Below are 11,819 nucleotides of genomic sequence, written 5' to 3' on the forward strand. Positions count from 1 at the left end.
GCCACTGCTGTCCAAAAAAAACCCATTGCTGAATGTCTGAAGGTCTCAAAAGAGCACCTGGATGTTCCACAGTGCTACTGGCAAAATATTCTGTGGACAGATGAAACTGAAGTTGTGTTGTTTGAAAAAATGCACAGCACACCAACATCAAAACCTCATCCCAACTATAAACTACGGTGGAGGGAGCATCATGGTTTGGGGCTGCTTTGCTGCCTCTATGGAAAAATGTATTTCCAAGTTTATCAAGACATTTTGCAGGAGAATGCAAGGCTATCTGTCTGCCAATTGAAGCTCAACAGAAGTTAGGTGATGCAACAGGACAACAACCCAAAATACAAAAGTAAATCAACAACAGAATGGCTTGAACAGAAGAAAATACACCTTCTAGAGTGGCCCAGTCAGTCCTGACCTCAACCCCATTGAGATGCTGTGGCATGACCTCAAGAGAGTGGTTCACACCAGACATCCCAAGAATATTGTGGAACTGAAACAGCTTTGTAAAGAGGAATGGTCCAAAATTCCTCCTGACCATTGTGCAGGTCTGAGCCGCAACCACAGAAAACGTTTGGTTGAGGTTATTGCTGCCAAAGGAGGGTCAACCTGTACTTTTTCCAACCTGCACTGTGAATGTTTACACAGTGTGTTAAAAAAAGACATGAAAAATCGTTTGTGTGTTATTAGTTTAAGCTGACTGTGTTTGTCTATTTTTGTGACTTAGATGAAGATCAGATAACATTTTATGACCAATTTATGCAGAACTCCAGGTAATTCTAAAGGGTTCACATACTTTTTCTTCCCACTGTATATAGAAAGATATATGGCAGCTAGAAATGGATGGTCTTCAGAGATAGATGGGAGGGGTTGAGGGTAGCTGAAGGCTGGAACTAAAAACAAACAAAAGATAACTAATGTAAAATATACTGTCCGTAAAATGTATATAGTATGTATAAGCTGGAAGCAGAAGCCTAAGTGTTGTTGTCCATTAGTTTACTCCAATTAGGGGATGGATGGTAGGGTTAGGGGAAAATAATAAAGAAGGAATACATATTTTAAAATAGATATTTAAAAGAATATATATACTGTATTTACAAAATATATATATGCAAATATTGGAAATTATATACAAATATATGAAAATGATGCAGACAATTACATTGATATAAGCCACAATCTATCTGCAATATTAAAGCTGATCTACCCACTAAAAAACGAACAAAACAAAACAATCTTCTTCTTCTCTTTCCTGAGTGTAAGTTAACATGAGCATGGGTTACCAGTGTTGGAAAAAGTATCCAATTGTCATACTTGAGTAAAAGTAAAGATACCTTAATAGAAAATGACTCAAAGTGAAAGCCACCCAGGAAAATACTACTTGAGTAAAAGTCTTAAAGTATTTGCTTTTACTTAAAGTATCAAAAGTATATGTATTTGCTAAAATATACTTAAGTAAAACTATAAATCATTTCAAATTCCTTATATTAAGCAAAACAGTCGGCACCATTTTCAATTTGTTTTATTTACAGATAGCCAGGGGCACACTCCAACACTCAGACATCATTTACAAACGAAGCATGTGTGTTTAGTGAATCCGCCAGATCAGAGGCCGTAGGGATGACCAGGAATGTTCTCTTGAGAAGTGTGTGAATTCGACCATTTTCCTGTCCTGCTAAGCATTCAAAATGTATGGAGTAAAAAGCACATTCTTTAGGAATGTAGTGAAGTAAAAGTATAAGTTGTCAAAAATATAAATAGTAAAGTAAAGTACAGATACCCCAAAAAACTACTTAAGCAGTACATTCAAGCATTTTTACTTAAGAATTTTACTCCACTGTGGGTTGCTATTACTATGTACTATTCTCTGTTCCAAATACCAGGCCCAGTGAATGGAGACAGAAACAGGTCCTGTTGGGGACCACATAAGGATCTCTTCGGTCTCCATGTACTTCTTTACAGTGTGTTTCCTGGCTCTTGTCTGTGTTTTTCCTTCCATATGAGAGACCCACCTAGGTGGCCATCCTATTCTCCCATCCTCTTGATGACACCTCGGCTGTGGATGCAGGCCTGCAGCATCCCGGTCTGCAGCTTTCTGTTCTGTAGTGTTCCTTCAGTTCAGAGGATGTTCTGTTCTGTCCTGGCCTATTCTCTCCATGGAAAGCCTTGTTATTATTCCACTCCGGAGTCTCTCTGTCAGCCTGATCACTCGCATCAGCAACGCATCACACGAATCTTTGTGGCCAACCGCACAAGTGATCATGTTAATTGCCGTTTATTGCATGGAATTATAAACCATTACCGCTCCACCGATGCACAGTGCCAACAGAAAGAAGCTGGTTTGCTATGGTAAGGTTCAAAGTGAGGGTAGTGAAATAAAGTTTTAAAGAGAGGGAGATGCTTTATTTCGACCTCAGTTAACCACGAAGAACCGTTGGAATGGGCTCCGTGGATCTTACATTAACAAGCCAACAAAACTAAATGAACCTGTGTTATTGTACAAGGACTCCAAAATGTCTGAGGAAAATAGTCTGATCTTTTTTGGGGATATTTTCCCCCCTTTTTCGCGATATTCAATTGAGATCCAATCTTGTCTCATCGCAGCAACTCCTCAACGGGCTCGGGAGAGGCAAAGGTCGAGTCATGCGTCCTCCGAAACATGACCCACCAAACCACACTCCTTAACACCTGCCCGCTTAACCTGGAAGCCAGCAGCACCAATGTGTCAGCGGAAACACCGTTGAATTGACGACCAAAGGCAGCCTGCAGGCGCCCAGCCCGCAAGGAGTCGCTAGAACACAATGAGCCATGTAAAGCACCCCCGGCCAAACCCTCACGACACTGGGCCAATTGTGCGCCACCCTATAGGACTCCCAGTCACGGCCGGTTGTGACACATCCTGGGATTAAACCCAGGTCTGTAGTGACACCTCAAGCACTGCGATGCAGCGCCTTAAACCGCTGAGCCACTCGGGAGGCCAATAATAATATGATCTTATTGATGTCATTAATTATACTGAAAAGGATCAAAATAAAGAGTCGAACACTCCATATATAAACTCCCTTCTTCAGGGTGACTATACTGAACATTAATTATACCGAACAAAAATATAAACGCAACATAGGGGCGTGGATCAGAAAACCAGTCAGTATCTTGTGTGACCACCATTTGCCTCATGCAGCGTGACATACTGTATCTCCTTCACATAGAGTTGATCAGGCTGTTGATTGTGGCTGGTGGAATGTTGTCACAGTCCTCTTCAATGTCTGTGTGAAGTTAGTGGATATTGGCGGGAACTGGAAAAGGCTGTCGTACATGTTGATCCAGAGCATCCCAAACCTGCTCAATGGGTGACATGTCTGGTGAGTATGCAGCCATGGAAGAACTGGGACATTTTCAGCTTCCTGGAACTGTGTACAGATCCTCGTGACATGGGGCCCGTGCATTATCATGCTGAAATATAAGGTGATGGCGCAGGATGAATGGCACAACAATGGGCCTCAGGAGCTCATCACGGTATCTCTGTACATTTAACTTGCCATTGATAAAATGAAATTGTGTTCATTGTCCATAGCTTATGCCTGCCTATAACATAACCCCTCCACCACCGTGGGGCACTCTGTTCACAACTTTGACATCAGCAAACCGCTCACCCACACGACCCCATATACGCTGTCAGCCATCTGCCCAGTACAATTAAAACCAGGATTAATCCGTGAGTAGCACACTTCTCTAGCGTGCCATTGGCCACCGAAGGTGAGTATTTGCCCACTGAAGTCGGTTTATGACGCCGAACTGCAGTCAGGTCAAGACCCTGGTGAGGACGACAAGCACGCAGATGTACTTCCCTGAGATGGTATCTGACAGTTTGTGCAGAAATTCTTCAGTTGTGTAAACCTACAGTTTCATCAGCTGTCCGGGTGGCTGGTGTCAGACGATCCCACAGGTGAAGAAGCCGGGTTCGTCGGTACTAGGCTGGCATGGATACACGTAGTCTGCGGTTGTGAGGCCAGTTGGACATACTGCCAAATTCTCTAAAATTACGCTGGAGGCAGCTTATGGTCGAGAAATTAACATTCAGTTATCTTGCAACAGCTCTGGGGGACATTTCTGCAGTCAGCATGCCAATTTCACTCTCCCTCAATGTTTTTTTTGTGGCCTTTAATTTTGTGGCCTTTTAATCAGCCTCTTGAAATGCCACACCTGTCAGGTGGATGGATTATCTTGGTAAAGGAGAAATGCTCACTAACAGGGATTCAAACACATTTTGTACAACATTTGAGAGAAACTGTATATAAGCTTTTTGTGCATATGTAACATTTCTGGGATCATTTATTTCAGCTCAATAAATATGGCACCAACATTTTACATGTTGCTTTTATATTTTTGTTCAATGTATATTAATGGTAGTGTCAGTGAAATTACATGGCCATGAGCACCACTGCAGATTTTGAGATGTTACAGCGTGGTAGGCATGGAACCAATCAATCTATCAATCAATCCATCAATCAAATGGATTTATAAAGCCTTTTTACATCAGCAGTTGTCCCAAAGTGCTTATACAGAAACCAAGGCTAAAACCCAAGAGAGCAAGCAATGCAGATGTAGAAGCATGGTGGATGGGAAAAACAAATTACAAAGGCAGGAACCTAGGAAGAAACCTAGAGAGGAACCAGGCTCTGAGGGGTGGCCAGTCCTCTTCTGACTGTGCCAGGTGGAGATTCTAACAGTACATGTCTAACAGTACAAGGCTAGATCGTTCTTCAAGATGCAAGCATAACATCTGCTAAAAGTGTGGATGTGACCAATAAAATGTGATTTGATTTGAAGATGTTCAAACGTTAATAGATGACCAGCAGGGTCAAATAATAATGCCAGTGAGGGAGGGAGAGAGAGCGAGAGAGAGGGAGGGAGGGAGGGAGGGAGAGAGAGAGAGGGAGAGAGAGGGAGAGAGAGCGAGAGAGAGGGAGGGAGAGGGAGGGAGAGAGCGAGAGAGAGGGAGGGAGAGGGTAGAAACAGCAGATCCGGGACATGGGAGTACTACTAATGAACATGTCAGGGTTCCATAGCCGCTAGCAGAACAGAAACAAACTGGATCAGCAGCACGAACAGGTCGACTGCGGATGGGGAAAGACAGGAGTCATCAGGCCAGGTACTGTAGGCCTGAGGCATGGCCCTAGGGTTCAGGTCCTCCAGGAGGGGAGAGAGAAAAAGAGAGAGAGACAGGAGAATTACACCAGATATGACATTACATGAAGCAAGTCCATGTAATGTTTGTAGGTTAGCAGTAAGATCTTGAAATCAGCCTTAGCCTTAGCCTTAACAAGAAGCCAGTATAGAGAGGATAGCACTGGAGTAATATAAACACATTTTGGTGTTCTAGTCAAGATTATATCAGCCGTATTTAGCACTAGATTAAGTTTATTTTGTGCCTTATCCGGGTAGCCGGAGAGTAGAGCAGTGCAGTAGTCTAATCTCGAAGTGACAAAAGCATGTATTTGGTTTTCTGCATAATGTTTTGACAAAATGTTTCAAATATTTGCAATGTTAACGAAGATGGGAAAAGGCTGCTCATTAAATATTTTTTATATGTTCGTCGAAAGAGAGATCAGGGTCCAGAGTAATGCCAAGGTCCTTCACAGTTTTATTTGAGAAAACTGTACAACCATTGAGACTTTTTGTCAGATTTCTCAAGACCTAGAACTAGCGTCTCTGTTTTGTCCGAGTTTAAAAGTAAAAATACTCCCAACATCCACTTCCTCATGTCTGAAACACAAGCTTCCAGGGTAGGCTATTTTGGGGCTTCCCAAGTTTCATTGAAATGTGTAGCTGTGTGTCGTCTGCATAGCAGTGAAAGTTGACATTGTGTTTCAGAATGACATCACCAAGAGATAGCATATATAGTGAGTAGTGGTCCCAGAACGGAACCTTGAGGAACACCGAAACTTACCATTGATTTGTCAGAGGAAATACCATCTACAGAGACAAACTGATATCTTTCCGACAGATAAGATCAAAAACAGACAAGAACATTTACAAAGGGGACCATTTACGGTTTTCAATCTCTCCAAAAGAATGTGGTGAGCGATGGTGTTGAAAGAGGCACTAAGGTCTAGGAGCACGAGGACAGACGCAGAGCCTTGGTCTGACACCATTAAAAGGTCATTTATCACATTCAAATCAAATTGTATTTGTCACATGCGCCAAATACAACAGGTGTAGACCTTACCTTTAAATGCTTACTTACAAGCCCTTAACAAACAATGCAGTACAATAAATAGAGTTAAGAAAATGTTACTAAATAAACTAAAGTGAAAAAAAATATGTTAGATAAAAAAATTTTTTTTAAAGATGAATTGTTCAGCAGTCTTATGCCTTGGGGGTAGAAGCTGTTAAGGAGTCTTTTGGTACCACTTGCCGTGTGGTAGCAGAGTGAACAGTCTATTTATTTATTTTTATTTTTATTTCACCTTTATTTAACCAGGTAGGCTAGTTGAGAACAAGTTCTAATTTGCAACTGCGACCTGGCCAAGATAAAGCGTAGCAATTCGACACATACAACAACACAGAGTTACACATGGAATAAACAAAACATACAGTCAATAATACAATAGAACAATTGAAAACAAAAAGTCTATATACAGTGAGTGCAAATGAGGTAAGTTAAGGCAATAAATAGGCCATGGTGGCGAAGTAATTACAATATAGCAATTAAACACTGGAATGGTAGATGTGCAGAAGATGAATGTGCAAGAAGAGATACTGGGGTGCAAAGGAGCAAGAAAATAAATAAATACAGTATGGGGATGAGGTAGGTGAGATAGATGGGCTGTTTACAGATGGGCTATGTACAGGTGCAGTGATCTGTGAGCTGCTCTGACAGCTGGTGCTTAAAGCTAGTGAGGGAGATATGAGTCTCCAGCTTCAGAGATTTTTGCAGTTCGTTCCAGTCATTGGCAGCAGAGAACTGGAAGGAAAGGCGGCCAAAGGAGGAATTGGCTTTGAGGGTGACCAGTGAGATATACCAGCTGGAGCGCATGCTACGAGTGGGTGCTGCTATGGTGACCAGTGAGCTGAGATAAGGCGGGGTTTTACCTAGCAGAGACTTGTAGATAACCTGTAGCCAGTGGGTTTGGCGACGAGTATGAAGCGAGGGCCAACCAACGAGAGCGTACAGGTCGCAATGGTGGGTAGTATATGGGGCTTTGGTGACAAAACAGATGGCACTGTGATAGACTGCATCCAGTTTGTTGAGTAGAGTGTTGGAGGCTATTTTATAGATGACATCACCGAAGTCGAGGATCGGTAGGATGGTCAGTTTTACGAGGGTGTGTTTGACAGCATGAGTGATGGATGCTTTGTTGCGATATAGGAAGCCGATTCTAGATTTAATTTTGGATTGGAGATGCTTAATGTGAGTCTGGAAGGAGAGTTTACAGTCTAACCAGACACCCAGGTATTTGTAGTTGTCAGAGCCGTCCAGAGTAGTGATGCTGGACGGGCGAGCAGGTGCGGGCAGTGATCGATTGAATAGCATGCATTTAGTTTTACCTGCGTTGAAGAGCAGTTGGAGGCCGTGGAAGGAGAGATGTATGGCATTGAAGCTCGTCTGGAGGTTAGTTAACACAGTGTCCAAAGAGGGGCCAGAAGTATACAGAATGGTGTCGTCTGCGTAGAGGTGGATCAGAGAATCACCAGCAGCAAGAGCAACATCACTGATGTATACAGAGAAGAGAGTCGGCCCGAGAATTGAACCCTGTGGCACACCCATAGAGACTGCCAAAGGTCCGGACAACATGCCCTCCGATTTGACACACTGAACTCTATCAGAGAAGTAGTTGGTAAAGCAGGCGAGGCAATCATTTCAGAAACCAAGGCTGTCGAGTCTGCCAATAAGAATGTGGTGATTGACAGAGTCGAAAGCCTTGGCCAGATCGATGAATAAGGCTGCACAGTAATGTCTCTTATCGATGGCGGTTATGATGTCGTTTAGGACCTTGAGCGTGGCTGAGGTGCACCCATGACCAGCTCTGAAACCAGATTTCATAGCGGAGAAGGTCTGGTGGGATTCGAAATTGTCGGTAATCTGTTTGTTAACTTGGCTTTCGAAGACCTTAGAAAGACAGGGTAGGATAGATATAGGTCTGTTGCAGTTTGGGTCTAGAGTGTCATCCCCTTTGAAGAGGGGGATGACCACAGCAGCTTTCCAATCTTTGGGAATCTCAGACGATATGAAAGAGAGGTTGAACAGGCTAGTAATAGGGGTTACAACAATTTCGGCAGATCATTTTGGAAAGAGAGGGTCCAGATTGTCTAGCCTGGCTGATTTGTATGGGTCCAGATTTTGCAGTGTTTCCCCCTCATCAATCTACATACAATACCGCATGAAGCAAAAACTGATTTTTAGACAGTTTTGCAAATGTATAATTTTTTTGAAATATCACATTTACATAAGTATTCAGACTCTTTGTTGAAGCACCTTTGGCAGCGATTACAGCCTTGAGTCTTCTTGGGTATGATGCTGTATTTGGGGAGTTTCTTCCATTCTTCTCCGAAGATCCTCTCAAGCTCTGTCAGGTTGGATGGGGAGCGTTATTGCACAGCTATTTTCAGGTCTCTCCAGAGATGTTAGATCGGGTTCATATCCGAACTCTGGCTGGGCCACTCAAGGACATTCAGAGACTTGTCCCGAAGCAACTCCTGCATTGTTTTGGCTGTGTGCTTAGGGTCATTGTCCTGTTGGAAGGTGAAGCTTTTCCCCGGTCTGAGGTCCTGAGTACTCTGGAGCAGGTTTCCATAAATGATTTCTCTGTACTTTGCTCCATTCATCTTTCCCTTGATCCCGACAAGTCATCCAGTCCCTGCCGCTGCAAAACATCCCCACAGCATGATGCTGCCACCACCATGCTTCACCATAGGGATGGTGCCAGGTTTCCTCCAGACGTGACACTTTGCATTCAGGTCAAAGATTTCAATCTTGGTTTCATCAGACCAGAGAATCTTGTTTTTCATGGTCTGAGAGGCCTTTCGTCGTCCTTCTGGAAGGTACTCCCATCTCCACAGAGGAACTCTGGAGCGCTGTCAGAGTGAACTTCGGGTTCTTGGTCACCTCCCTGACCAATGCCCTTATCCCCCGATTGCTCAGTTTGGCCGGGCGGCCAGCTCTAGGAAGAGTCTTGGTGGTTCTAAATAACTTCCATTTAAGAATGATGGAGGCCACTGTGTTCTTGGCAACCTTCAAAGCTGCAAATATTTTTTAGGTACCCTTCCCCAAATCTGTGCCTCGACACAATCCTGTCTCGGAGCTCTACGGACAATTCCTTTGACCCCATGGCTTGGTTTTTGCTCTGACATGCACTGTCAACTGTTGGATCTTATATAGACAGGTGTGTGCCTTTCCAAATCATGTCCAATCAATGGAATTTACCACAGGTGGACTCCAATCAAGTTGTAGAAACATCTCAAGGATGATCAATGGAAACAGGATGCACCTGTGCTCAATTTCGAGTCTCATAGCAAAGGGTCTGAATACTTACGTAAATAAAGTATTTCCATTTTTTGTGCAAAAATGTCTAAAAACCTGTTTTTGCTTTTTTATTGTGGGGTATTTTGTGTAGATTGATGAGGATTTGTTTTTATTTCATCAATTTTAGAATAAGGCTGTAACAACACAAAATGTGGAATAAGGGAAGGGGTCTGAATACTTTCTCAATGCACTGTATATCTGAGAGATTTTATTTATTTTTGACATGTATTTAAACCCTTAGTTTTGACACTAAACTTTGTCCATATACTGTACGTCCATTCGTTTTCAAACTGGTACCAGGGGACATTCAGACTAGTCTTGTGAGACTTGTGGGCGTCCTAGAGCAAAACGGCGAATACCATCATGTTTGTGAGTTTCGTCTTTCCATAGAGGGGTCGTATGTAGGACGAACCATTCGGATGCTACAGACAATTTAGTGAGAAGACCGATTTTCGGAATGTCTCATGGTCTGACAAACACCACTTTAGCTTTGCCACCTTTTACCGCAGATGCGGAAGTGCGACATCAGCGGATGTGGTAGATTGAGATGCATCCAATGCAGATATCTTTAGCTTAAACGGATGGATCTTGATGGGGATGTTTTTATTATGCTAATTCGATTTCAGCGGGGCCATGGAAATCGACTCTAGGGGGTTAACTGTTTGGATTGTCTGAGAATTTATGGTGCTGCTTTTGATAATCCTTGGTTGAGGTCTAAGCAAATTATTTGTTGAGATTGCAAACTTAATAAGATGGTGGTTCGATAGTCCAGGATTATGAGGAAAAACATTTAGATCCACAATATTTATTCCAAGGGAAAAAACTAGACCCGGGGTATGATTGTGGCAATGTGTAGATCCCGAGACATGTTGGACAAAACCCACTGAGTCAATGATGTCTGCAAAAGCCTTTTGGTGTGGGTCTGTGGACTTTTTCCATGTGAATATTGAAGTAATCACAAACGTGAATATTATCTGGCCTGACTACGAGGCCCGATAGGAATTCAGGAAACTCAGTGAGGAACGCTGTATACGGCCCAAGAGTCCTGTAAACAGTAGATATAAAAAATGATTGAGTAGGATGCATAGATTTCATGACTAGAACCTCAAAAGAAAAAAAAAAATTTTTTATAATTGAAATTTACTGTCACAAATGTTAGCAACACCTCTGCCTTTGCGGGATGAGCAGGGGGATACGGTAACTAGTGTAACCAGATAGATAAGATGAGAGCACCCCTCCAGCTAGGATGGAGTCCATCACTCCACAGCAGGCCAGGCTTGGTCCTGTTTGTGGGTGAGTCCCAGAAAGAGGGCCAATTATCTGCAAATTCAATCTTTTGGGAGGGGCAGAAAACAGTTTTCAACCAGCGATTGAGTTGTGAGACTCTGCTGTAGAGCTCATCACTCTCCCTAACTGGGAGGGGGCTAGAGACAATTTCTCGATGCTGACACATCTTTCTGGCTAAGTTACACTCTGAAGCGATGTTGACCTTGATGACCTCTGACTGTTTCATCCTAACATCTTTGGCGCCGATGTGGATAACAATATCCCTATACTCTTTACACTCGCCAGTTTTATCCTCTGCCAGCACCATCTTCAGATTAGCCTTTACATCGGTAGCCCTTCCCCTTCGTAAACAATCTTTGACCGCTGGATGATTCATTTTAATTATAATATTGCGGGTAATGGAGTTGCCAATGACTTTTCAATTTGTCAGAGCTAATGGTGGGAGGCTCAGACCCCATAACGGGTAGAGGAGAGACCTGAGAAGGCTCTGACTCGGATTCCTTGCTTAGTGGGGAAAACTGGTTGAAGGTTTCTATCGGTTGAATGAGCAACACCGGTTGAGCATGTGACAGTTAGTACTACCTGTACTTACTGGACAAAACTAAGACGTTGGTGTAACGTCCTGACCAGTATAAGGGGTTATTGGTTATTGTAGTTTGGTCAGGACGTGGCAGGGGGTATTTGTTTTATGTGGTTCGGGGTTTATGGGATATGTATTTATGTAAGAGGGGTGTTTGATTTATGTGTTCCGGGGTTTTGGGGTAATGTTCTTGTTTTGTATTTCTATGTTGTGTATTTCTTTGTGTTGGCCTGGTATGGCTCTCAATCAGGAACAGCTGTACATCGTTATTACTGATTGAGAGTCATACTTAAGTAGCCCTGTTTTCACCTGTCCCTTTGTGGGAAGTTGTTGTTGTACTGCTGTGTGTTAGCTTGCAACACTGTTCGTTCGATCGTTTTCTTGTTTTGTTTTGTTTCGTTTGTGTTCAATAAAGTTAAGATGAGCACTCAACCC

This window comes from Salmo salar, chromosome ssa28 (assembly GCF_905237065.1).
Source record: "Salmo salar chromosome ssa28, Ssal_v3.1, whole genome shotgun sequence".
NCBI lineage: Eukaryota > Metazoa > Chordata > Actinopteri > Salmoniformes > Salmonidae > Salmo > Salmo salar.